The sequence below is a fragment of the Pseudophryne corroboree genome, chromosome 3 (assembly GCF_028390025.1).
Source record: "Pseudophryne corroboree isolate aPseCor3 chromosome 3, aPseCor3.hap2, whole genome shotgun sequence".
Lineage (NCBI taxonomy): Eukaryota > Metazoa > Chordata > Amphibia > Anura > Myobatrachidae > Pseudophryne > Pseudophryne corroboree.
Genome location: NC_086446.1, coordinates 117449551 through 117468338, shown reverse-complemented (window position 1 = coordinate 117468338; position 18788 = coordinate 117449551). Strand labels below are relative to the sequence as shown.

General features: G+C 41.4%; 62 non-coding genes and 21 pseudogenes across 62 annotated transcripts; all 83 read right to left on the bottom strand.

Annotated features, from left to right (window-relative positions):
* Positions 1-64: 64 nt before the first annotated feature.
* Positions 65-183, bottom strand: LOC135062963 (5S ribosomal RNA). The gene has a single exon (XR_010249304.1). It is a non-coding gene; the product is annotated as a 5S ribosomal RNA (ribosomal RNA).
* A 107-nt stretch (positions 184-290) lies between these two features.
* On the bottom strand, positions 291-409 carry LOC134900536 (5S ribosomal RNA). The gene has a single exon (XR_010174045.1). It is a non-coding gene; the product is annotated as a 5S ribosomal RNA (ribosomal RNA).
* A 107-nt stretch (positions 410-516) lies between these two features.
* LOC135066897 (5S ribosomal RNA) lies at positions 517-635 on the bottom strand. The gene has a single exon (XR_010253133.1). It is a non-coding gene; the product is annotated as a 5S ribosomal RNA (ribosomal RNA).
* A 107-nt stretch (positions 636-742) lies between these two features.
* LOC135066077 (5S ribosomal RNA) lies at positions 743-861 on the bottom strand. The gene has a single exon (XR_010252336.1). It is a non-coding gene; the product is annotated as a 5S ribosomal RNA (ribosomal RNA).
* Positions 862-968: 107 nt separating this feature from the next.
* LOC135061818 (5S ribosomal RNA) lies at positions 969-1087 on the bottom strand. The gene has a single exon (XR_010248187.1). It is a non-coding gene; the product is annotated as a 5S ribosomal RNA (ribosomal RNA).
* A 107-nt stretch (positions 1088-1194) lies between these two features.
* LOC134900535 (5S ribosomal RNA) lies at positions 1195-1313 on the bottom strand. The gene has a single exon (XR_010174044.1). It is a non-coding gene; the product is annotated as a 5S ribosomal RNA (ribosomal RNA).
* A 107-nt stretch (positions 1314-1420) lies between these two features.
* Positions 1421-1539, bottom strand: LOC135062962 (5S ribosomal RNA). Its single transcript, XR_010249303.1, has one exon. It is a non-coding gene; the product is annotated as a 5S ribosomal RNA (ribosomal RNA).
* Positions 1540-1646: 107 nt separating this feature from the next.
* Positions 1647-1765, bottom strand: LOC135063252 (5S ribosomal RNA). Its single transcript, XR_010249586.1, has one exon. It is a non-coding gene; the product is annotated as a 5S ribosomal RNA (ribosomal RNA).
* Positions 1766-1872: 107 nt separating this feature from the next.
* LOC134890487 (5S ribosomal RNA) lies at positions 1873-1991 on the bottom strand (annotated as a pseudogene).
* Positions 1992-2098: 107 nt separating this feature from the next.
* Positions 2099-2217, bottom strand: LOC134900534 (5S ribosomal RNA). Its single transcript, XR_010174043.1, has one exon. It is a non-coding gene; the product is annotated as a 5S ribosomal RNA (ribosomal RNA).
* A 107-nt stretch (positions 2218-2324) lies between these two features.
* LOC135068874 (5S ribosomal RNA) lies at positions 2325-2442 on the bottom strand. Its single transcript, XR_010255065.1, has one exon. It is a non-coding gene; the product is annotated as a 5S ribosomal RNA (ribosomal RNA).
* A 107-nt stretch (positions 2443-2549) lies between these two features.
* On the bottom strand, positions 2550-2668 carry LOC134884687 (5S ribosomal RNA). Its single transcript, XR_010168824.1, has one exon. It is a non-coding gene; the product is annotated as a 5S ribosomal RNA (ribosomal RNA).
* Positions 2669-2775: 107 nt separating this feature from the next.
* Positions 2776-2894, bottom strand: LOC134887282 (5S ribosomal RNA; annotated as a pseudogene).
* A 107-nt stretch (positions 2895-3001) lies between these two features.
* Positions 3002-3120, bottom strand: LOC134900533 (5S ribosomal RNA). Its single transcript, XR_010174042.1, has one exon. It is a non-coding gene; the product is annotated as a 5S ribosomal RNA (ribosomal RNA).
* Positions 3121-3227: 107 nt separating this feature from the next.
* LOC134891089 (5S ribosomal RNA) lies at positions 3228-3346 on the bottom strand (annotated as a pseudogene).
* A 107-nt stretch (positions 3347-3453) lies between these two features.
* LOC134892044 (5S ribosomal RNA) lies at positions 3454-3572 on the bottom strand (annotated as a pseudogene).
* Positions 3573-3679: 107 nt separating this feature from the next.
* Positions 3680-3798, bottom strand: LOC135063622 (5S ribosomal RNA). Its single transcript, XR_010249948.1, has one exon. It is a non-coding gene; the product is annotated as a 5S ribosomal RNA (ribosomal RNA).
* A 107-nt stretch (positions 3799-3905) lies between these two features.
* Positions 3906-4024, bottom strand: LOC135067194 (5S ribosomal RNA). Its single transcript, XR_010253416.1, has one exon. It is a non-coding gene; the product is annotated as a 5S ribosomal RNA (ribosomal RNA).
* Positions 4025-4131: 107 nt separating this feature from the next.
* On the bottom strand, positions 4132-4250 carry LOC134900744 (5S ribosomal RNA). The gene has a single exon (XR_010174249.1). It is a non-coding gene; the product is annotated as a 5S ribosomal RNA (ribosomal RNA).
* A 107-nt stretch (positions 4251-4357) lies between these two features.
* On the bottom strand, positions 4358-4476 carry LOC135063251 (5S ribosomal RNA). Its single transcript, XR_010249585.1, has one exon. It is a non-coding gene; the product is annotated as a 5S ribosomal RNA (ribosomal RNA).
* A 107-nt stretch (positions 4477-4583) lies between these two features.
* LOC134892238 (5S ribosomal RNA) lies at positions 4584-4702 on the bottom strand (annotated as a pseudogene).
* Positions 4703-4809: 107 nt separating this feature from the next.
* Positions 4810-4928, bottom strand: LOC134900532 (5S ribosomal RNA). Its single transcript, XR_010174040.1, has one exon. It is a non-coding gene; the product is annotated as a 5S ribosomal RNA (ribosomal RNA).
* Positions 4929-5035: 107 nt separating this feature from the next.
* On the bottom strand, positions 5036-5154 carry LOC134900530 (5S ribosomal RNA). The gene has a single exon (XR_010174038.1). It is a non-coding gene; the product is annotated as a 5S ribosomal RNA (ribosomal RNA).
* A 107-nt stretch (positions 5155-5261) lies between these two features.
* LOC134896897 (5S ribosomal RNA) lies at positions 5262-5370 on the bottom strand (annotated as a pseudogene).
* A 107-nt stretch (positions 5371-5477) lies between these two features.
* Positions 5478-5596, bottom strand: LOC134888891 (5S ribosomal RNA; annotated as a pseudogene).
* Positions 5597-5703: 107 nt separating this feature from the next.
* Positions 5704-5822, bottom strand: LOC134892587 (5S ribosomal RNA; annotated as a pseudogene).
* Positions 5823-5929: 107 nt separating this feature from the next.
* On the bottom strand, positions 5930-6048 carry LOC134887343 (5S ribosomal RNA; annotated as a pseudogene).
* Positions 6049-6155: 107 nt separating this feature from the next.
* On the bottom strand, positions 6156-6276 carry LOC134896676 (5S ribosomal RNA; annotated as a pseudogene).
* Positions 6277-6383: 107 nt separating this feature from the next.
* Positions 6384-6502, bottom strand: LOC135062895 (5S ribosomal RNA). Its single transcript, XR_010249238.1, has one exon. It is a non-coding gene; the product is annotated as a 5S ribosomal RNA (ribosomal RNA).
* Positions 6503-6609: 107 nt separating this feature from the next.
* LOC135067456 (5S ribosomal RNA) lies at positions 6610-6728 on the bottom strand. Its single transcript, XR_010253669.1, has one exon. It is a non-coding gene; the product is annotated as a 5S ribosomal RNA (ribosomal RNA).
* A 107-nt stretch (positions 6729-6835) lies between these two features.
* On the bottom strand, positions 6836-6954 carry LOC135061925 (5S ribosomal RNA). The gene has a single exon (XR_010248291.1). It is a non-coding gene; the product is annotated as a 5S ribosomal RNA (ribosomal RNA).
* Positions 6955-7065: 111 nt separating this feature from the next.
* On the bottom strand, positions 7066-7184 carry LOC134900529 (5S ribosomal RNA). Its single transcript, XR_010174037.1, has one exon. It is a non-coding gene; the product is annotated as a 5S ribosomal RNA (ribosomal RNA).
* Positions 7185-7291: 107 nt separating this feature from the next.
* LOC135062017 (5S ribosomal RNA) lies at positions 7292-7410 on the bottom strand. The gene has a single exon (XR_010248381.1). It is a non-coding gene; the product is annotated as a 5S ribosomal RNA (ribosomal RNA).
* A 107-nt stretch (positions 7411-7517) lies between these two features.
* LOC135061645 (5S ribosomal RNA) lies at positions 7518-7636 on the bottom strand. Its single transcript, XR_010248020.1, has one exon. It is a non-coding gene; the product is annotated as a 5S ribosomal RNA (ribosomal RNA).
* Positions 7637-7743: 107 nt separating this feature from the next.
* On the bottom strand, positions 7744-7862 carry LOC134885159 (5S ribosomal RNA). Its single transcript, XR_010169282.1, has one exon. It is a non-coding gene; the product is annotated as a 5S ribosomal RNA (ribosomal RNA).
* Positions 7863-7969: 107 nt separating this feature from the next.
* Positions 7970-8087, bottom strand: LOC134891567 (5S ribosomal RNA; annotated as a pseudogene).
* Positions 8088-8194: 107 nt separating this feature from the next.
* LOC135063167 (5S ribosomal RNA) lies at positions 8195-8312 on the bottom strand. Its single transcript, XR_010249504.1, has one exon. It is a non-coding gene; the product is annotated as a 5S ribosomal RNA (ribosomal RNA).
* A 107-nt stretch (positions 8313-8419) lies between these two features.
* Positions 8420-8538, bottom strand: LOC135060111 (5S ribosomal RNA). The gene has a single exon (XR_010246502.1). It is a non-coding gene; the product is annotated as a 5S ribosomal RNA (ribosomal RNA).
* A 107-nt stretch (positions 8539-8645) lies between these two features.
* On the bottom strand, positions 8646-8764 carry LOC135061946 (5S ribosomal RNA). Its single transcript, XR_010248311.1, has one exon. It is a non-coding gene; the product is annotated as a 5S ribosomal RNA (ribosomal RNA).
* A 107-nt stretch (positions 8765-8871) lies between these two features.
* Positions 8872-8990, bottom strand: LOC134885782 (5S ribosomal RNA). The gene has a single exon (XR_010169887.1). It is a non-coding gene; the product is annotated as a 5S ribosomal RNA (ribosomal RNA).
* Positions 8991-9097: 107 nt separating this feature from the next.
* Positions 9098-9216, bottom strand: LOC135068588 (5S ribosomal RNA). Its single transcript, XR_010254783.1, has one exon. It is a non-coding gene; the product is annotated as a 5S ribosomal RNA (ribosomal RNA).
* A 107-nt stretch (positions 9217-9323) lies between these two features.
* Positions 9324-9442, bottom strand: LOC135069876 (5S ribosomal RNA). The gene has a single exon (XR_010256056.1). It is a non-coding gene; the product is annotated as a 5S ribosomal RNA (ribosomal RNA).
* Positions 9443-9549: 107 nt separating this feature from the next.
* On the bottom strand, positions 9550-9668 carry LOC135071024 (5S ribosomal RNA). Its single transcript, XR_010257167.1, has one exon. It is a non-coding gene; the product is annotated as a 5S ribosomal RNA (ribosomal RNA).
* A 107-nt stretch (positions 9669-9775) lies between these two features.
* On the bottom strand, positions 9776-9894 carry LOC135069293 (5S ribosomal RNA). The gene has a single exon (XR_010255478.1). It is a non-coding gene; the product is annotated as a 5S ribosomal RNA (ribosomal RNA).
* A 107-nt stretch (positions 9895-10001) lies between these two features.
* Positions 10002-10120, bottom strand: LOC134884960 (5S ribosomal RNA). The gene has a single exon (XR_010169091.1). It is a non-coding gene; the product is annotated as a 5S ribosomal RNA (ribosomal RNA).
* Positions 10121-10227: 107 nt separating this feature from the next.
* Positions 10228-10346, bottom strand: LOC135069895 (5S ribosomal RNA). Its single transcript, XR_010256075.1, has one exon. It is a non-coding gene; the product is annotated as a 5S ribosomal RNA (ribosomal RNA).
* Positions 10347-10453: 107 nt separating this feature from the next.
* On the bottom strand, positions 10454-10572 carry LOC134890313 (5S ribosomal RNA; annotated as a pseudogene).
* A 107-nt stretch (positions 10573-10679) lies between these two features.
* LOC134900528 (5S ribosomal RNA) lies at positions 10680-10798 on the bottom strand. The gene has a single exon (XR_010174036.1). It is a non-coding gene; the product is annotated as a 5S ribosomal RNA (ribosomal RNA).
* A 107-nt stretch (positions 10799-10905) lies between these two features.
* On the bottom strand, positions 10906-11024 carry LOC135067047 (5S ribosomal RNA). The gene has a single exon (XR_010253276.1). It is a non-coding gene; the product is annotated as a 5S ribosomal RNA (ribosomal RNA).
* A 107-nt stretch (positions 11025-11131) lies between these two features.
* Positions 11132-11250, bottom strand: LOC134884959 (5S ribosomal RNA). The gene has a single exon (XR_010169090.1). It is a non-coding gene; the product is annotated as a 5S ribosomal RNA (ribosomal RNA).
* A 107-nt stretch (positions 11251-11357) lies between these two features.
* LOC134887498 (5S ribosomal RNA) lies at positions 11358-11476 on the bottom strand (annotated as a pseudogene).
* Positions 11477-11583: 107 nt separating this feature from the next.
* On the bottom strand, positions 11584-11702 carry LOC134890312 (5S ribosomal RNA; annotated as a pseudogene).
* A 107-nt stretch (positions 11703-11809) lies between these two features.
* On the bottom strand, positions 11810-11928 carry LOC135066833 (5S ribosomal RNA). Its single transcript, XR_010253071.1, has one exon. It is a non-coding gene; the product is annotated as a 5S ribosomal RNA (ribosomal RNA).
* Positions 11929-12035: 107 nt separating this feature from the next.
* LOC135067045 (5S ribosomal RNA) lies at positions 12036-12154 on the bottom strand. Its single transcript, XR_010253274.1, has one exon. It is a non-coding gene; the product is annotated as a 5S ribosomal RNA (ribosomal RNA).
* Positions 12155-12261: 107 nt separating this feature from the next.
* Positions 12262-12380, bottom strand: LOC135059191 (5S ribosomal RNA). Its single transcript, XR_010245603.1, has one exon. It is a non-coding gene; the product is annotated as a 5S ribosomal RNA (ribosomal RNA).
* Positions 12381-12487: 107 nt separating this feature from the next.
* On the bottom strand, positions 12488-12606 carry LOC135067850 (5S ribosomal RNA). The gene has a single exon (XR_010254059.1). It is a non-coding gene; the product is annotated as a 5S ribosomal RNA (ribosomal RNA).
* Positions 12607-12713: 107 nt separating this feature from the next.
* Positions 12714-12832, bottom strand: LOC135070257 (5S ribosomal RNA). The gene has a single exon (XR_010256428.1). It is a non-coding gene; the product is annotated as a 5S ribosomal RNA (ribosomal RNA).
* A 107-nt stretch (positions 12833-12939) lies between these two features.
* On the bottom strand, positions 12940-13058 carry LOC135070256 (5S ribosomal RNA). Its single transcript, XR_010256427.1, has one exon. It is a non-coding gene; the product is annotated as a 5S ribosomal RNA (ribosomal RNA).
* Positions 13059-13165: 107 nt separating this feature from the next.
* Positions 13166-13284, bottom strand: LOC134887461 (5S ribosomal RNA). The gene has a single exon (XR_010171037.1). It is a non-coding gene; the product is annotated as a 5S ribosomal RNA (ribosomal RNA).
* Positions 13285-13391: 107 nt separating this feature from the next.
* Positions 13392-13510, bottom strand: LOC135069637 (5S ribosomal RNA). Its single transcript, XR_010255815.1, has one exon. It is a non-coding gene; the product is annotated as a 5S ribosomal RNA (ribosomal RNA).
* Positions 13511-13617: 107 nt separating this feature from the next.
* LOC134901528 (5S ribosomal RNA) lies at positions 13618-13736 on the bottom strand. The gene has a single exon (XR_010175018.1). It is a non-coding gene; the product is annotated as a 5S ribosomal RNA (ribosomal RNA).
* A 107-nt stretch (positions 13737-13843) lies between these two features.
* On the bottom strand, positions 13844-13962 carry LOC135060109 (5S ribosomal RNA). Its single transcript, XR_010246500.1, has one exon. It is a non-coding gene; the product is annotated as a 5S ribosomal RNA (ribosomal RNA).
* Positions 13963-14069: 107 nt separating this feature from the next.
* On the bottom strand, positions 14070-14188 carry LOC135062016 (5S ribosomal RNA). Its single transcript, XR_010248380.1, has one exon. It is a non-coding gene; the product is annotated as a 5S ribosomal RNA (ribosomal RNA).
* A 107-nt stretch (positions 14189-14295) lies between these two features.
* Positions 14296-14414, bottom strand: LOC135069554 (5S ribosomal RNA). Its single transcript, XR_010255734.1, has one exon. It is a non-coding gene; the product is annotated as a 5S ribosomal RNA (ribosomal RNA).
* Positions 14415-14521: 107 nt separating this feature from the next.
* LOC134900527 (5S ribosomal RNA) lies at positions 14522-14640 on the bottom strand. Its single transcript, XR_010174035.1, has one exon. It is a non-coding gene; the product is annotated as a 5S ribosomal RNA (ribosomal RNA).
* Positions 14641-14747: 107 nt separating this feature from the next.
* LOC135066609 (5S ribosomal RNA) lies at positions 14748-14866 on the bottom strand. Its single transcript, XR_010252853.1, has one exon. It is a non-coding gene; the product is annotated as a 5S ribosomal RNA (ribosomal RNA).
* Positions 14867-14973: 107 nt separating this feature from the next.
* On the bottom strand, positions 14974-15092 carry LOC134901725 (5S ribosomal RNA). Its single transcript, XR_010175208.1, has one exon. It is a non-coding gene; the product is annotated as a 5S ribosomal RNA (ribosomal RNA).
* A 107-nt stretch (positions 15093-15199) lies between these two features.
* On the bottom strand, positions 15200-15318 carry LOC134888817 (5S ribosomal RNA; annotated as a pseudogene).
* Positions 15319-15425: 107 nt separating this feature from the next.
* LOC134889661 (5S ribosomal RNA) lies at positions 15426-15544 on the bottom strand (annotated as a pseudogene).
* A 107-nt stretch (positions 15545-15651) lies between these two features.
* Positions 15652-15770, bottom strand: LOC135060108 (5S ribosomal RNA). Its single transcript, XR_010246499.1, has one exon. It is a non-coding gene; the product is annotated as a 5S ribosomal RNA (ribosomal RNA).
* Positions 15771-15877: 107 nt separating this feature from the next.
* Positions 15878-15996, bottom strand: LOC134886956 (5S ribosomal RNA; annotated as a pseudogene).
* A 107-nt stretch (positions 15997-16103) lies between these two features.
* LOC134885781 (5S ribosomal RNA) lies at positions 16104-16222 on the bottom strand. The gene has a single exon (XR_010169886.1). It is a non-coding gene; the product is annotated as a 5S ribosomal RNA (ribosomal RNA).
* Positions 16223-16329: 107 nt separating this feature from the next.
* Positions 16330-16448, bottom strand: LOC134888941 (5S ribosomal RNA; annotated as a pseudogene).
* A 107-nt stretch (positions 16449-16555) lies between these two features.
* LOC134901695 (5S ribosomal RNA) lies at positions 16556-16674 on the bottom strand. Its single transcript, XR_010175179.1, has one exon. It is a non-coding gene; the product is annotated as a 5S ribosomal RNA (ribosomal RNA).
* Positions 16675-16781: 107 nt separating this feature from the next.
* Positions 16782-16900, bottom strand: LOC134885154 (5S ribosomal RNA). The gene has a single exon (XR_010169277.1). It is a non-coding gene; the product is annotated as a 5S ribosomal RNA (ribosomal RNA).
* A 107-nt stretch (positions 16901-17007) lies between these two features.
* On the bottom strand, positions 17008-17126 carry LOC135070528 (5S ribosomal RNA). Its single transcript, XR_010256690.1, has one exon. It is a non-coding gene; the product is annotated as a 5S ribosomal RNA (ribosomal RNA).
* A 107-nt stretch (positions 17127-17233) lies between these two features.
* On the bottom strand, positions 17234-17352 carry LOC135059508 (5S ribosomal RNA). Its single transcript, XR_010245912.1, has one exon. It is a non-coding gene; the product is annotated as a 5S ribosomal RNA (ribosomal RNA).
* A 107-nt stretch (positions 17353-17459) lies between these two features.
* Positions 17460-17578, bottom strand: LOC135059190 (5S ribosomal RNA). The gene has a single exon (XR_010245602.1). It is a non-coding gene; the product is annotated as a 5S ribosomal RNA (ribosomal RNA).
* Positions 17579-17685: 107 nt separating this feature from the next.
* LOC134888816 (5S ribosomal RNA) lies at positions 17686-17804 on the bottom strand (annotated as a pseudogene).
* Positions 17805-17911: 107 nt separating this feature from the next.
* LOC134892144 (5S ribosomal RNA) lies at positions 17912-18030 on the bottom strand (annotated as a pseudogene).
* Positions 18031-18137: 107 nt separating this feature from the next.
* LOC135070759 (5S ribosomal RNA) lies at positions 18138-18256 on the bottom strand. Its single transcript, XR_010256913.1, has one exon. It is a non-coding gene; the product is annotated as a 5S ribosomal RNA (ribosomal RNA).
* Positions 18257-18363: 107 nt separating this feature from the next.
* Positions 18364-18482, bottom strand: LOC134889869 (5S ribosomal RNA; annotated as a pseudogene).
* A 107-nt stretch (positions 18483-18589) lies between these two features.
* LOC135069562 (5S ribosomal RNA) lies at positions 18590-18708 on the bottom strand. The gene has a single exon (XR_010255742.1). It is a non-coding gene; the product is annotated as a 5S ribosomal RNA (ribosomal RNA).
* Between the last annotated feature and the right edge of the window lie 80 nt (positions 18709-18788).

Here is an 18788-nt window from a genome sequence, read left to right as displayed (position 1 = left end):
GGTTCATAAATGAATACGTTTGAAAATGGAATGCATCAACAGAACGGTGTTGGCAGTATAAAAATATTTACAGCACCTTGAATTCCCAGGTGGTCTCCCATCCAAGTACTAACCAGGCCCAACACTGCTTAGCTTCCAAGATCAGATGAGATTGGGCGTATCCAGTGTGGTGTGGCTGTAGATGAGCTTCGTGGTTTCTGTTAGAACTTTTCTACTTCTAACTACTGGTTCATAAATGAATACATTTGAAAATGGAATGCATCAACAGAACGGTGTTGGCAGTATAAAAATATCTACAGCACCTTGTATTCCCAGGTGGTCTCCCATCCAAGTACTAACCAGGCCCAACACTGCTTAGCTTCCAAGATCAGATGAGATTGGGCGTATCCAGTGTGGTGTGGCTGTAGATGAACTTTGTGGTTTCTGTTAGAACTTTTCTACTTCTAACTACTGGTTCATAAATGAATACGTTTGAAAATGGAATGCATCAACAGAACGTTGTTGGCAGTATAAAAATATCTACAGCACCTTGAATTCCCAGGTGGTCTCCCATCCAAGTACTAACCAGGCCCAACACTGCTTACCTTCCAAGATCAGATGAGTTTGGGCGTATCCAGTGTGGTGTGGCTGTAGATGAACTTTGTGGTTTCTGTTAGAACTTTTCTACTTCTAACTACTGGTTCATAAATGAATACGTTTGAAAATGGAATGCATCAACAGAACGGTGTTGGCAGTATAAAATTATCTACAGCACCTTGTATTCCCAGGTGGTCTCCCATCCAAGTACTAACCAGACCCAACACTGCTTAGCTTCCAAGATCAGATGAGATTGGGCGTATCCAGTGTGGTGTGGCTGTAAATGAACTTTGTGGTTTCTGTTAGAACTTTTCTACTTCTAACTACTGGTTCATAAATGAATACGTTTGAAAATGGAATGCATCAACAGAACGTTGTTGGCAGTATAAAAATATCTACAGCACCTTGAATTCCCAGGTGGTCTCCCATCCAAGTACTAACCAGGCCCAACACTGCTTAGCTTCCAAGATCAGATGAGTTTGGGCGTATCCAGTGTGGTGTGGCTGTAGATGAACTTTGTGGTTTCTGTTAGAACTTTTCTACTTCTAACTACTGGTTCATAAATGAATACGTTTTAAAATGGAATGCATCAACAGAACAGTGTTGGCAGTATAAAATTATCTACAGCACCTTGTATTCCCAGGTGGTCTCCCATCCAAGTACTAACCAGGCCCAACACTGCTTAGCTTCCAAGATCAGATGAGATTGGGCGTATCCAGTGTGGTGTGGCTGTAGATGAGCTTTATGGTTTCTGTTAGAACTTTTCTACTTCTAACTACTGGTTCATAAATGAATACGTTTGAAAATGGAATGCATCAACAGAACGGTGTTGGCAGTATAAAAATATTTACAGCACCTTGAATTCCCAGGTGGTCTCCCATCCAAGTACTAACCAGGCCCAACACTGCTTAGCTTCCAAGATCAGATGAGATTGGGCGTATCCAGTGTGGTGTGGCTGTAGATGAGCTTCGTGGTTTCTGTTAGAACTTTTCTACTTCTAACTACTGGTTCATAAATGAATACATTTGAAAATGGAATGCATCAACAGAACGGTGTTGGCAGTATAAAAATATCTACAGCACCTTGTATTCCCAGGTGGTCTCCCATCCAAGTACTAACCAGGCCCAACACTGCTTAGCTTCCAAGATCAGATGAGATTGGGCGTATCCAGTGTGGTGTTGCTATAGATGAACTTTCTGGTTTCTGTTAGAACTTTTCTACTTCTAACTACTGGTTCATAAATGAATACGTTTTAAAATGGAATGCATCAACAGAACGGTGTTTGCAGTATAAAATTATCTACAGCACCTTGTATTCCGAGGTGGTCTCCCATCCAAGTACTAACCAGGCCCAACACTGCTTAGCTTACAAGATCAGATGAGATTGGGCGTATCCAGTGTGGTGTTGCTATAGATGAACTTTCTGGTTTCTGTTAGAACTTTTCTACTTCTAACTACTGGTTCATAAATGAATACGTTTTAAAATGGAATGCATCAACAGAACGGTGTTGGCAGTATAAAATTATCTACAGCACCTTGTATTCCCAGGTGGTCTCCCATCCAAGTACTAACCAGGCCCAACACTGCTTAGCTTCCAAGATCAGATGAGATTGGGCGTATCCAGTGTGGTGTGGCTGTAGATGAACTTTGTGGTTTCTGTTAGAACTTTTCTACTTCTAACTACTGGTTCATAAATGAATACATTTGAAAATTGAATGCATCAACAGAACGGTGTTGGCAGTATAAAAATATCTACAGCACCTTGTATTCCCAGGTGGTCTCCCATCCAAGTACTAACCAGGCCAACACTGCTTAGCTTCCAAGATCAGATGAGATTAGGCGTATCCAGTGTGGTGTGGCTGTAGATGAGCTTTGTGGTTTCTGTTAGAACTTTTCTACTTCTAACTACTGGTTCATAAATGAATATGTTTGAAAATGGAATGCATCAACAGAACGGTGTTGGCAGTATAAAAATATCTACAGCACCTTGTATTCCCAGGTGGTCTCCCATCCAAGTACTAACTAGACCCAACACTGCTTAGCTTCCAAGATCAGATGAGATTGGGCGTATCCAGTGTGGTGTGCCTGTAGATGAACTTTGTGGTTTCTGTTAGAACTTTTCTACTTCTAACTACTGGTTCATAAATGAATACGTTTGAAAATGGAATGCATCAACAGAACGGTGTTGGCTGTATAAAATTATCTACAGCACCTTGTATCCCCAGGTGGTCTCCCATCCAAGTACTAACCAAGCCCAACAATGCTTAGCTTCCAAGATCAGATGAGATTGGGCGTATCCAATGCGGTGTGGCTGTAGATGAGCTTTATGGTTTCTGTTAGAACTTTTCTACTTCTAACTACTGGTTCATAAATGAATTCGTTTGAAAATGGAATGCATCAACAGAACAGTGTTGGCAGTATAAAAATATCTACAGCACCTTGTATTCCCAGGTGGTCTCCCATCCAAGTACTAACCAGGCCCAACACTGCTTAGCTTCCAAGATCAGATGAGATTGGGCGTATCCAGTGTGGTGTGGCTGTAGATGAGCTTTGTGGTTTCTGTTTGAACTTTTCTACTTCTAACTACTGGTTCATAAATGAATACGTTTGAAAATGGAATGCATCAACAGAACGGTGTTGGCAGTATAAAAATATCCACAGCACCTTGTATTCCCAGGTGGTCTCCCATCCAAGTACTAACCAGGCCCAACACTGCTTAACTTCCAAGATCAGATGAGATTGGACTTATCCAGTGTGGTGTAGCTGTAGTTAAACTTTTTGGTTTCTGTTAGAACTTTTTTACTTCTAACTACTGGTTCATAAATGAATACGTTTTAAAATGGAATGCATCAACAGAACGGTGTTGGCAGTATAAAATTATCTACAGCACCTTGTATTCCCAGATGTTCTCCCATCCAAGTACTAACCAGCCCCAACACTGCTTAGCTTCCAAGATCAGATGAGATTGGGCGTATCCAGTGTGGTGTGGCTGTAGATGAGCTTTGTAGTTTCTATTTGAACTTTTCTACTTCTAACTACTGGTTCATAAATGAATAAATTTGAAAATTGAATGCATCAACAGAACGGTGTTGGCAGTATAAAAATATCTACAGCACCTTATATTCCCAGGTGGTCTCCCATCCAAGTACTAACCAGGCCCAACACTGCTTAGCTTCCAAGATCAGATGAGATTGGGCGTACCCAGTGTGGTGTGGCTGTAGATGAGCTTTGTGGTTTCTGTTAGAACTTTTCTACTTCTAACTACTGGTTCATAAATGAATACGTTTTAAAATGGAATGCATCAACAGAACGGTGTTGGCAGTATAAAAATATCTACAGCACCTTGTATTCCGAGGTGGTCTCCCATCCAAGTACTAACCAGGCCCAACACTGCTTAGCTTCCAAGATCAGATGAGATTGGGCGTACCCAGTGTGGTGTGGCTGTAGATGAGCTTTGTGGTTTCTGTTAGAACTTTTCTACTTCTAACTACTGGTTCATAAATGAATACGTTTTAAAATGGAATGCATCAACAGAACGGTGTTGGCAGTATAAAAATATCTACAGCACCTTGAATTCCCAGGTGGTCTCCCATCCAAGTACTAACCAGGCCCAACACTGCTTAGCTTCCAAGATCAGATGAGATTGGGCGTATCCAGTGTGGTGTGGCTGTAGATGAGCTTTGTGGTTTCTGTTAGAACTTTTCTACTTCTAACTACTGGTTCATAAATGAATACATTTGAAAATGGAATGCATCAACAGAACGGTGTTGGCAGTATAAAAATATCTACAGCACCTTGTATTCCCAGGTGGTCTCCCATCCAAGTACTAACCAGGCCCAACACTGCTTAGCTTCCAAGATCAGATGAGATTGGGCGTATCCAGTGTGGTGTTGCTATAGATGAACTTTCTGGTTTCTGTTAGAACTTTTCTACTTCTAACTACTGGTTCATAAATGAATACGTTTTAAAATGGAATGCATCAACAGAACGGTGTTGGCAGTATAAAATTATCTACAGCACTTTGTATTCCGAGGTGGTCTCCCATCCAAGTACTAACCAGGCCCAACACTGCTTAGCTTCCAAGATCAGATGAGATTGGGCATATCCAGTGTGGTGTTGCTATAGATGAACTTTCTGGTTTCTGTTAGAACTTTTCTACTTCTAACTACTGGTTCATAAATAAATACGTTTTAAAATGGAATGCATCAACAGAACGGTGTTGGCAGTATAAAATTATCTACAGCACCTTGTATTCCCAGGTGGTCTCCCATCCAAGTACTAACCAGGCCCAACACTGCTTAGCTTCCAAGATCAGATGAGATTGGGCGTATCCAGTGTGGTGTGGCTGTAGATGAACTTTGTGGTTTCTGTTAGAACTTTTCTACTTCTAACTACTGGTTCATAAATGAATACGTTTGAAAATGGAATGCATCAACAGAACGGTGTTGGCAGTATAAAATTATCTACAGCACCTTGTATTCCCAGGTGGTCTCCCATCCAAGTACTAACCAGGCCCAACACTGCTTAGCTTCCAAGATCAGATGAGATTGGGCGTATCCAGTGTGGTGTGGCTGTAGATGAACTTTGTGGTTTCTGTTAGAACTTTTCTACTTCTAACTACTGGTTCATAAATGAATACGTTTGAAAATGGAATGCATCAACAGAACGGTGTTGGCAGTATAAAAATATCTACAGCACCTTGTATTCCCAGATGGTCTCCCATCCAAGTACTAACCAGGCCCAACACTGCTTAGCTTCCAAGATCGGACGTATCCAGTGTGGTGTGACTGTAGATGAGCTTTGTGGTTTCTGTTAGAACTTTTCTACTTCTAACTACTGGTTCATAAATGAATACGTTTGAAAATGGAATGCATCAACAGAACGGTGTTGGCAGTATAAAAATATCTACAGCACCTCGTATTCCCAGGTGGTCTCCCATCCAATAACTAACCAGGCCCAACACTGCTTAGCTTCCAAGATCAGATGAGATTGGGCGTATCCAGAGTGGTGTGGCTGTAGATGAGCTTTGTGGTTTCTGTTAGAACTTTTCTACTTCTAACTACTGGTTCATAAATGAATACGTTTGAAAATGGAATGCATCAACAGAACGGTTTTGGCAGTATAAAAATATCTACAGCACCTTGTATCCCCAGGTGGTCTCCCATCCAAGTACTAACCAGGCCCAACACTGCTTAGCTTCCAAGATCAGATGAGATTGGGCGTATCCAGTGTGTTGTTGCTATAGATGAACTTTCTGGTTTCTGTTAGAACTTTTCTACTTCTAACTACTGGTTCATAAATGAATACGTTTGAAAATGGAATGCATCAACAGAACGGTGTTGGCAGTATAAAAATATCTACAGCACCTTGTATTCCCAGGTGGTCTCCCATCCAAGTACTGACCAGGCCCAACACTGCTTAGCTTCCAAGATCAGATGAGATTGAGCGTATCCAGTGTGCTGTGGCTGTAGATGAGGTTTGTTGTTTCTGTTAGAACTTTTCTACTTCTAACTACTGGTTCATAAATGAATACGTTTGAAAATGGAATGCATCAACAGAACGGTGTTGGCAGTATAAAAATATCTACAGCACCTTGTATTCCCAGGTGGTCTTTCATCCAAGTACTAACCAGGCACAATACACTGCTTAGCTTCCAAGATCAGATGAGATTGGGCGAATCCAGTGTGGTGTGGCTGTAGATGAGCTTTGAGGTTTCTGTTAGAACTTTTCTACTTCTAACTACTGGTTCATAAATGAATACGTTTGAAAATGGAATGCATCAACAGTACGGTGTTGGCAGTATAAAAATATCTACAGCACCTTGTATTCCCAAGTGGTCTCCCATTTAAGTACTAACCAGGCCCAACACTGCTTAGCTTCCAAGATCAGATGAGATTGGGCGTATCCAGTGTGGTGTGGCTGTAGATGAGCTTTGTGGTTTCTGTTTGAACTTTTCTACTTCTAACTACTGGTTCATAAATGAATACGTTTGAAAATGGAATGCATCAACAGAACGGTGTTGGCAGTATAAAAATATCTACAGCACCTTGTATTACCAGGTGGTCTCCCATCCAAGTACTAACCAGGCCCAACACTGCTTAGCTTCCAAGATCAGATGAGATTGGGCGTATCCAGTGTGGTGTGGCTGTAGATGAGCTTTGTGGTTTCTGTTTGAACTTTTCTACTTCTAACTACTGGTTCATAAATGAATACGTTTGAAAATGGAATGCATCAACAGAACGGTGTTGGCAGTATAAAAATATCTACAGCACCTTGTATTCCCAGGTGGTCTCCCATCCAAATACTAACCAGGCCCAACACTGCTTAGCTTCCAAGATCAGATGAGATTGGGCGTATCCAGTGTGGTGTGGCTGTAGATGAGCTTTGTGGTTTCTGTTAGAACTTTTCTACTTCTAACTACTGGTTCATAAATGAATACGTTTGAAGATGGAATGCATCAACAGAACGGTGTTGGCAGTATAAAAAAAAATATCTACAGCACCTTGTATTCCCAGGTGGTCTCCCATCCAAGTACTAACCAGGCCCAACACTGCTTAGCTTCCAAGATCAGATGAGATTGGGCGTATCCAGTGTGGTGTGGCTGTAGATGAACTTTGTAGTTTCTGTTAGAACTTTTCTACTTCTAACTACTGGTTCATAAATGAATACGTTTTAAAATGGAATGCATCAACAGAACGGTGTTGGCAGTATAAAATTATCTACAGCACCTTGTATTCCGAGGTGGTCTCCCATCCAAGTACTAACCAGGCCCAACACTGCTTAGCTTCCAAGATCAGATGAGATTGGGCGTATCCAGTGTGGTGTGGCTGTAGATGAACTTTTTGGTTTCTGTTAGAATTTTTCTACTTCTAACTACTGGTTCATAAATGAATACGTTTTAAAATGGAATGCATCAACAGAACGGTGTTGGCAGTATAAAATTATCTACAGCACCTTGTATTCCCAGGTGGTCTCCCATCCAAGTACTAACCAGGCCCAACACTGCTTAGCTTTCAAGATCAGATGAGATTGGGCGTATCCAGTGTGGTGTGGCTGTAGATGAGCTTTGTGGTTTCTGTTAGAACTTTTCTACTTCTAACTACTGGTTCATAAATGAATACGTTTGAAAATGGAATGCATCAACAGAACGGTGTTGGCAGTATAAAAATATCTACAGTACCTTGTATTCCCAGGTGGTCTCCCATCCAAGTACTAACCAGGCCCAACACTGCTTAGCTTTCAAGATCAGATGAGATTGGGCGTACCCAGTGTGGTGTGGCTGTAGATAAACTTTGTGGTTTCTGTTAGAACTTTTCTACTTCTAACTACTGGTTCATAAATGAATACGTTTGAAAATGGAATGCATCAACAGAACGGTGTTGGCAGTATAAAAATATCTACAGCACCTTGTATTCCCAGGTGGTCTCCCATCCAAGTACTAACCAGGCAAACACTGCTTAGCTTCCAAGATCAGATGAGATTGGGCGTATCTAGTGTGGTGTGGCTGTAGATGAGCTTTGTGGTTTCTGTTAGAACTTTTCTACTTCTAACTACTGGTTCATAAATGAATATGTTTGAAAATGGAATGCATCAACAGAACGGTGTTGGCAGTATAAAAATATCTACAGCACCTTGTATTCCCAGGTGGTCTCCCATCCAAGTACTAACCAGGCCAACACTGCTTAGCTTCCAAGATCAGATGAGATTGGGCGTATCCAGTGTGGTGTGGCTGTAGATGAGCTTTGTGGTTTCTGTTAGAACTTTTCTACTTCTAACTACTGGTTCATAAATGAATACGTTTGAAAATGGAATGCATCAACAGAACGGTGTTGGCAGTATAAAAATATCTACAGCACCTTGTATTCCCAGGTGGTCTCCCATCCAAGTACTAACCAGGCCCAACACTGCTTAGCTTCCAAGATCAGATGAGATTGGGCGTATCCAGTGTGGTGTTGCTGTAGATGAACTTTCTGGTTTCTGTTAGAACTTTTCTACTTCTAACTACTGGTTCATAAATAAATACGTTTTAAAATGGAATGCATCAACAGAACGGTGTTGGCAGTATAAAAATATCTACAGCACCTTGTATTCCGAGGTGGTCTCCCATCCAAGTACTAACCAGGCCCAACACTGCTTAGCTTCCAAGATCAGATGAGATTGGGCGTATCCAGTGTGGTGTGGCTGTAGATGAGCTTTGTGGTTTCTGTTAGAACTTTTCTACTTCTAACTACTGGTTCATAAATGAATACGTTTAAAAATGGAATGCATCAACAGAACGGTGTTGGCAGTATAAAAATATCTACAGCACCTTGTATTCCCAGGTGGTCTCCCATCCAAGTACTAACCAGGCCCAACACTGCTAAGCTTCCAAGATCAGATGAGATTGGACGTATCCAGTGTGGTGTGGCTGTAGATGAACTTTTTGGTTTCTGTTAGAACTTTTCTACTTCTAACTACTGGTTCATAAATGAATACGTTTTAAAATGGAATGCATCAACAGAACGGTGTTGGCAGTATAAAATTATCTACAGCACCTTGTATTCCCAGGTGGTCTCCAATCCAAGTACTAACCAGGCCCAACACTGCTTAGCTTCCAAGATCAGATGAGATTGGGCGTATCCAGTGTGGTGTGGCTGTAGATGAGCTTTGTGGTTTCTGTTAAAACTTTTCTACTTCTATCTACTGGTTCATAAATGAATACGTTTGAAAATGGAATGCATCAACAGAACGGTGTTGGCAGTATAAAAATATCTACAGCACCTTGTACTCCCAGGTGGTCTCCCATACAAGTACTAACCAGGCCCAACACTGCTTAGCTTCCAAGATCAGATGAGATTAGGCGTATCCAGTGTGGTGTGGCTGTAGATGAGCTTTGTGGTTTCTGTTAGAACTTTTCTACTTCTAACTACTGGTTCATAAATGAATACGTTTGAAAATGGAATGCATCAACAGAACGGTGTTGGCAGTATAAAAATATCTACAGCACCTTGTATTCCCAGGTGGTCTCCCATACAAGTACTAACCAGGCCCAACACTGCTTAGCTTCCAAGATCAGATGAGATTAGGCGTACCCAGTGTGGTGTGGCTGTAGATGAGCTTTGTGGTTTCTGTTAGAACTTTTCTACTTCTAACTACTGGTTCATAAATGAATACGTTTTAAAATGGAATGCATCAACAGAACGGTGTTGGCAGTATAAAAATATCTACAGCACCTTGTATTCCGAGGTGGTCTCCCATCTAAGTACTAACCAGGCCCAACACTGCTTAGCTTCCAAGATCAGATGAGATTGGGCGTACCCAGTGTGGTGTGGCTGTAGATGAGCTTTGTAGTTTCTGTTAGAACTTTTCTACTTCTAACTACTGGTTCATAAATGAATACGTTTTAAAATGGAATGCATCAACAGAACGGTGTTGGCAGTATAAAAATATCTACAGCACCTTGTATTCCGAGGTGGTCTCCCATCCAAATACTAACCAGGCCCAACACTGCTTAACTTCCAAGATCAGATGAGACTGGGCGTATCCAGTGTGGTGTGGCTGTAGATGAGCTTTGTGGTTTCTGTTAGAACTTTTCTACTTCTAACTACTGGTTCATAAATGAATACGTTTTAAAATGGAATGCATCAACAGAACGGTGTTGGCAGTATAAAAATATCTACAGCACCTTGTATTCCCAGGTGGTCTTCCATCCAAGTACTAACCAGGCCCAACACTGCTTAGCTTCCAAGATCAGATGAGATTGGGCGTATCCAGTGTGGTGTTGCTATAGATGAACTTACTGGTTTCTGTTAGAACTTTTCTACTTCTAACTACTGGTTCATAAATGAATACGTTTTAAAATGGAATGCATCAACAGAACGGTGTTGGCAGTATAAAAATATCTACAGCACCTTGTATTCCGAGGTGGTCTCCCATCCAAGTACTAACCAGGCCCAACACTGCTAAGCTTCCAAGATCAGATGAGATTGGACGTATCCAGTGTGGTGTGGCTGTAGATGAACTTTTTGGTTTCTGTTAGAACTTTTCTACTTCTAACTACTGGTTCATAAATGAATACGTTTTAAAATGGAATGCATCAACAGAACGGTGTTGGCAGTATAAAATTATCTACAGCACCTTGTATTCCCAGGTGGTCTCCCATCCAAGTACTAACCAGGCCCAACACTGCTTAGCTTCCAAGATCAGATGAGATTGGGCGTATCCAGTGTGGTGTGGCTGTAGATGAGCTTTGTGGTTTCTGTTAGAACTTTTCTACTTCTAACTACTGGTTCATAAATGAATACGTTTGAAAATGGAATGCATCAACAGAACGGTGTTGGCAGTATAAAAATATATACAGCACCTTGTATTCCCAGGTGGTCTCCCATCCAAGTACTAACCAGGCCCAACACTGCTTAGCTTCCAAGATCAGATGAGATTGGGCGTACCCAGTGTGGTGTGGCTGTAGATGAGCTTTGTAGTTTCTGTTAGAACTTTTCTACTTCTAACTACTGGTTCATAAATGAATACGTTTTAAAATGGAATGCATCAACAGAACGGTGTTGGCAGTATAAAAATATCTACAGCACCTTGTATTCCGAGGTGGTCTCCCATCCAAATACTAACCAGGCCCAACACTGCTTAACTTCCAAGATCAGATGAGACTGGGCGTATCCAGTGTGGTGTGGCTGTAGATGAGCTTTGTGGTTTCTGTTAGAACTTTTCTACTTCTAACTACTGGTTCATAAATGAATACGTTTTAAAATGGAATGCATCAACAGAACGGTGTTGGCAGTATAAAAATATCTACAGCACCTTGTATTCCCAGGTGGTGTTCCATCCAAGTACTAACCAGGCCCAACACTGCTTAGCTTCCAAGATCAGATGAGATTGGGCGTATCCAGTGTGGTGTTGCTATAGATGAACTTACTGGTTTCTGTTAGAACTTTTCTACTTCTAACTACTGGTTCATAAATGAATACGTTTTAAAATGGAATGCATCAACAGAACGGTGTTGGCAGTATAAAAATATCTACAGCACCTTGTATTCCGAGGTGGTCTCCCATCCAAGTACTAACCAGGCCCAACACTGCTAAGCTTCCAAGATCAGATGAGATTGGACGTATCCAGTGTGGTGTGGCTGTAGATGAACTTTTTGGTTTCTGTTAGAACTTTTCTACTTCTAACTACTGGTTCATAAATGAATACGTTTTAAAATGGAATGCATCAACAGAACGGTGTTGGCAGTATAAAATTATCTACAGCACCTTGTATTCCCAGGTGGTCTCCCATCCAAGTACTAACCAGGCCCAACACTGCTTAGCTTCCAAGATCAGATGAGATTGGGCGTATCCAGTGTGCTGTGGCTGTAGATGAGCTTTGTGGTTTCTGTTAGAACTTTTCTACTTCTAACTACTGGTTCATAAATGAATACGTTTGAAAATGGAATGCATCAACAGAACGGTGTTGGCAGTATAAAAATATATACAGCACCTTGTATTCCCAGGTGGTCTCCCATCCAAGTACTAACCAGGCCCAACACTGCTTAGCTTCCAAGATCAGATGAGATTGGGCGTACCCAGTGTGGTGTGGCTGTAGATGAGCTTTGTGGTTTCTGTTAGAACTTTTCTACTTCTAACTACTGGTTCATAAATGAATACGTTTGAAAATGGAATGCATCAACAGAACGGTGTTGGCAGTATAAAAATAACTACAGCACCTTGTATTCCCAGGTGGTCTCCCATCCAAGTACTAACCAGGCCCAACACTGCTTAGCTTCCAAGATCAGATGAGATTGGGCGTATCCAGTGTGGTGTGGCTGTAGATGAGCTTTGTGGTTTCTGTTAGAACTTTTCTACTTCTAACTACTGGTTCATAAATGAATACGTTTTAAAATGGAATGCATCAACAGAACGGTGTTGGCAGTATAAAAATATCTACAGCACCTTGTATTCCCAGGTGGTTTCCCATCCAAGTACTAACCAGGCCCAACACTGCTTAGCTTCCAAGATCAGATGAGATTGGGCGTATCCAGTGTGGTGTTGCTATAGATGAGCTTACTGGTTTCTGTTAGAACTTTTCTACTTCTAACTACTGGTTCATAAATGAATACGTTTTAAAATGGAATGCATCAACAGAACGGTGTTGGCAGTATAAAAATATCTACAGCACCTTGTATTCCGAGGTGGTCTCCCATCCAAGTACTAACCAGGCCCAACACTGCTTAGCTTCCAAGATCAGATGAGATTGGGCGTATCCAGTGTGGTGTTGCTATAGATGAGCTTACTGGTTTCTGTTAGAACTTTTCTACTTCTAACTACTGGTTCATAAATGAATACGTTTTAAAATGGAATGCATCAACAGAACGGTGTTGGCAGTATAAAAATATCTACAGCACCTTGTATTCCGAGGTGGTCTCCCATCCAAGTACTAACCAGGCCCAACACTGCTTAGCTTCCAAGATCAGATGAGATTGGGCGTATCCAGTGTGGTGTTGCTATAGATGAGTTTACTGGTTTCTTTTAGAACTTTTCTACTTCTAACTACTGGTTCATAAATGAATACGTTTTAAAATGGAATGCATCAACAGAACGGTGTTGGCAGTATAAAATTATCTACAGCACCTTGTATTCCCAGGTGGTCTCCCATCCAAGTACTAACCAGGCCCAACACTGCTTAGCTTCCAAGATCAGATGAGATTGGGTGTATCCAGTGTGGTGTGGCTGTAGATGAGCTTTGTGGTTTCTGTTAGAACTTTTCTACTTCTAACTACTGGTTCATAAATGAATACATTTGAAAATGGAATGCATCAACAGAACGGTGTTGGCAGTATAAAAATATCTACAGCACCTTGTATTCCCAGGTGGTCTCCCATCCAAGTACTAACCAGGCCCAACACTGCTTAGTTTCCAAGATCAGATGAGATTGGGCGTACCCAGTGTGGTGTGGCTGTAGATGAGCTTTGTGGTTTCTGTTAAAACTTTTCTACTTCTAACTACTGGTTCATAAATGAATACGTTTGAAAATGGAATGCATCAACAGAACGGTGTTGGCAGTATAAAAATACCTACAGCACCTTGTATTCCCAGGTGGTCTCCCATCCAAGTACTAACCAGGCCCAACACTGCTTAGCTTCCAAGATCAGATGAGATTGGGCGTATCCAGTGTGGTGTGGCTGTAGATGAGCTTTGTGGTTTCTGTTAGAACATTTCTACTTCTAACTACTGGTTCATAAATGAATACGTTTGAAATAGGAATGCATCAACAGAACGGTGTTGGCAGTATAAAAATATCTACAGCACCTTGTATTCCCAGGTGGTCTCCCATCCAAGTACTAACCAGGCCCAACACTGCTTAGCTTCCAAGATCAGATGAGATTGGGCGTATCCAGTGTGGTGTTGCTGTAGATGAACTTTCTGGTTTCTGTTAGAACTTTTCTACTTCTAACTACTGGTTCATAAATGAATACGTTTTAAAATGGAATGCATCAACAGAACGGTGTTGGCAGTATAAAAATATCTACAGCACCTTGTATTCCGAGGTGGTCTCCCATCCAAGTACTAACCAGGCCCAACACTGCTTAGCTTCCAAGATCAGATGAGATTGGGCGTATCCAGTGTGGTGTGGCTGTAGATGAGCTTTGTGGTTTCTGTTAGAACTTTTCTACTTCTAACTACTGGTTCATAAATGAATACGTTTGAAAATGGAATGCATCAACAGAACGGTGTTGGCAGTATAAAAATATCTACAGCACCTTGTATTCCCAGGTGGTCTCCCATCCAAGTACTAACCAGGCCCAACACTGCTAAGCTTCCAAGATCAGATGAGATTGGATGTATCCAGTGTGGTGTGGCTGTAGATGAACTTTTTGGTTTCTGTTAGAACTTTTCTACTTCTAACTACTGGTTCATAAATGAATACGTTTTAAAATGGAATGCATCAACAGAACGGTGTTGGCAGTATAAGATTATCTACAGCACCTTGTATTCCCAGGTGGTCTCCCATCCAAGTACTAACCAGGCCCAACACTGCTTAGCTTCCAAGATCAGATGAGATTGGGCGTATCCAGTGTGGTGTGGCTGTAGATGAGCTTTGTGGTTTCTGTTAGAACTTTTCTACTTCTAACTACTGGTTCATAAATGAATACGTTTGAAAATGGAATGCATCAACAGAACGGTGTTGGCAGTATAAAAATATCTACAGCACCTTGTATTCCAAGGTGGTCTCCCATCCAAGTACTAACCAGGCCCAACACTGCTTAGCTTCCAAGATCAGATGAGATTGGGCGTACCCAGTGTGGTGTGGCTGTAGATGAGCTTTGTGGTTTCTGTTAGAACTTTTCTACTTCTAACTACTGGTTCATAAATGAATACGTTTGAAAATGGAATGCATCAACAGAACGGTGTTGGCAGTATAAAAATAACTACAGCACCTTGTATTCCCAGGTGGTCTCCCATCCAAGTACTAACGAGGCCCAACACTGCTTAACTTCCAAGATCAGATGAGATTGGGCGTATCCAGTGTGGTGTGGCTGTAGATGAGCTTTGTGGTTTCTGTTAGAACTTTTCTACTTTTAACTACTGGTTCATAAATGAATACGTTTGAAAATGGAATGCATCAACAGAACGGTGTTGGCAGTATAAAAATATCTACAGCACCTTGTATTCCCAGGTGGTCTCCCATCCAAGTACTAACCAGGCCCAACACTGCTTAGTTTCCAAGAACAGATGAGATTGGGCGTATCCAGTGTGGTGTTGCTGTAGATGAACTTTCTGGTTTCTGTTAGAACTTTTCTACTTCTAACTACTGGTTCATAAATGAATACGTTTTAAAATGGAATGCATCAACAGAACGGTGTTGGCAGTATAAAATTATCTACAGCACCTTGTATTCCCAGGTAGTCTCCCATCCAAATACTAACCAGGCACAACACTGTTTAGCTTCCAAGATCAGATGAGATTGGGCGTATCCAGTGTGCTGTGGCTGTAGATGAGCTTTGTGGTTTCTGTTAGAACTTTTCTACTTCTAACTACTGGTTCATAAATGAATACGTTTTAAAATGGAATCCATCAACAGAACGGTGTTGGCAGTATAAAAATATCTACAGCACCTTGTATTCCCAGGTGGTCTCCCATCCAAGTACTAACCAGGCCCAACACTGCTTAGCTTCCAAGATCAGATGAGATTGGGCGTATCCAGTGTGGTGTTGCTGTAGATGAACTTTCTGGTTTCTGCTAGAACTTTTCTACTTCTAACTACTGGTTCATAAATGAATACGTTTTAAAATGGAATGCATCAACAGAACGGTGTTGGCAGTATAAAAATATCTACAGCACCTTGTATTCCGAGGTCGTCTCCCATCCAAGTACTAACCAGGCCCAACACTGCTTAGCTTCCAAGATCAGATGAGATTGGGCGTATCCAGTGTGGTGTGGCTGTAGATCAGCTTTGTGGTTTCTGTTAGAACTTTTCTACTTCTAACTACTGGTTCATAAATGAATACGTTTGAAAATGGAATGCATCAACAGAACGGTGTTGGCAGTATAAAAATATCTACAGCACCTTGTATTCCCAGGTGGTCTCCCATCCAAGTACTAACCAGGCCCAACACTGCTAAGCTTCCAAGATCAGATGAGATTGGACGTATCCAGTGTGGTGTGGCTGTAGATGAACTTTTTGGTTTCTGTTAGAACTTTTCTACTTCTAACTACTGGTTCATAAATGAATACGTTTTAAAATGGAATGCATCAACAGAACGGTGTTGGCAGTATAAAATTATCTACACAACCTTGTATTCCCAGGTGGTCTCCCATCCAAGTACTAACCAGGCCCAACACTGCTTAGCTTCCAAGATCAGATGAGATTGGGCGTATCCAGTGTGGTGTGGCTATAGATGAGCTTTGTGGTTTCTGTTAGAACTTTTCTACTTCTAACTACTGGTTCATAAATGTATACGTTTAAAAATGGAATGCATCAACAGAACGGTGTTGGCAGTATAAAAATATCTACAGCACCTTGTATTCCCAGGTGGTCTCCCATCCAAGTACTAACCAGGCCCAACACTGCTTAGCTTCCAAGATCAGATGAGATTGGGCGTAACCAGTGTGGTGTGGCTGTAGATGAGCTTCGTGGTTTCTGTTAGAACTTTTCTACTTCTAACTACTGGTTCATAAATGAATACGTTTGAAAATGGAATGCATCAACAGAACGGTGTTGGCAGTATAAAAATAACTACAGCACCTTGTATTCCCAGGTGGTCTCCCATCCAAGTACTAACCAGTCCCAACACTGCTTAGCTTCCAAGATCAGATGAGATTGGGCGTATCCAGTGTGGTGTGGCTGTAGATGAGCTTTGTGGTTTCTGTTAGAACTTTTCTACTTCTAACTACTGGTTCATAAATGAATACAATTGAAAATGGAATGCATCAACAGAACGGTGTTGGCAGTATAAAAATATCTACAACACCTTGTATTCCCAGGTGGTCTCCCATCCAAGTACTAACCAGGCCCAACACTGCTAAGCTTCCAAGATCAGATGAGATTGGGCGTATCCAGTGTGGTGTGGCTGTAGATGAGCTTTGTGGTTTCTGTTAGAACTTTTCTACTTCTAACTACTGGTTCATAAATGAATACGTTTGAAAATGGAATGCATCAACAGAACGGTGTTGGCAGTATAAAAATATCTACAGCACCTTGTATTCCCAGGTGGTCTCCCATCCAAGTACTAACCAGGCCCAACACTGCTTAGCTTCCAAGATCAGATGAGATTGGGCGTACCCAGTGTGGTGTGGCTGTAGATGAGCTTTGTGGTTTCTGTTAGAACTTTTCTACTTCTAACTACTGGTTCATAAATGAATACGTTTGAAAATGGAATGCATCAACAGAACAGTGTTGGCAGTATAAAAATAACTACAGCACCTTGTATTCCCAGGTGGTCTCCCATCCAAGTACTAACCAGGCCCAACACTGCTTAGCTTCCAAGATCAGATGAGATTGGGCGTATCCAGTGTGGTGTGGCTGTAGATGAGCTTTGTGGTTTCTGTTAGAACTTTTCTACTTTTAACTACTGGTTCATAAATGAATACGTTTGAAAATGGAATGCATCAACAGAACGGTGTTGGCAGTATAAAAATATCTACAGCACCTTGTATTCCCAGGTGGTCTCCCATCCAAGTACTAACCAGGCCCAACACTGCTTAGTTTCCAAGAACAGATGAGATTGGGCGTATCCAGTGTGGTGTTGCTGTAGATGAACTTTCTGGTTTCTGTTAGAACTTTTCTACTTCTAACTACTGGTTCATAAATGAATACGTTTTAAAATGGAATGCATCAACAGAACGGTGTTGGCAGTATAAAATTATCTACAGCACCTTGTATTCCCAGGTAGTCTCCCATCCAAATACTAACCAGGCACAACACTGTTTAGCTTCCAAGATCAGATGAGATTGGGCGTATCCAGTGTGGTGTGGCTGTAGATGAGCTTTGTGGTTTCTGTTAGAATTTTTCTACTTCTAACTACTGGTTCATAAATGAATACGTTTTAAAATGGAATCCATCAACAGAACGGTGTTGGCAGTATAAAAATATCTACAGCACCTTGTATTCCCAGGTGGTCTCCCATCCAAGTACTAACCAGGCCCAACACTGCTTAGCTTCCAAGATCAGATAAGATTGGACGTATCCAGTGTGGTGTGGCTGTAGATGAACTTTTTGGTTTCTGTTAGAACTTTTCTACTTCTAACTCATTGTTCATAAATGAATACGTTTAAAAATGGAATGCATCAACAGAACGGTGTTTTCAGTATAAAAATATCTACAGCACCTTGTATTACCGGGTGGTCTCCCATCCAAGTACTAACCAGGCCCAACACTGCTTAGCTTCCAAGATCAGATGAGATTGGGCGTATCCAGAGTGGTGTTGCTGTAGATGAACTTTCTGTTTTCTGTTAGAACTTTTCTACTTCTAACTACTGGTTCATAAATGAATACGTTTTAAAATGGAATGCATCAACAGAATGGTGTTGGCAGTATAAAAATATCTACAGCACCTTGTATTCCCAGGTGGTCTCCCATCCAAGTACTAACCAGGCCCAACACTGCTTAGCTTCCAAGCTCAGATGAGTTTGGGCGAATCCAGTGTGGTGTGGCTGTAGATGAGCTTTGTGGTTTCTGTTTGAACTTTTCTACTTCTAACTACTGGTTCATAAATGAATACATTTGAAAATTGAATGCATC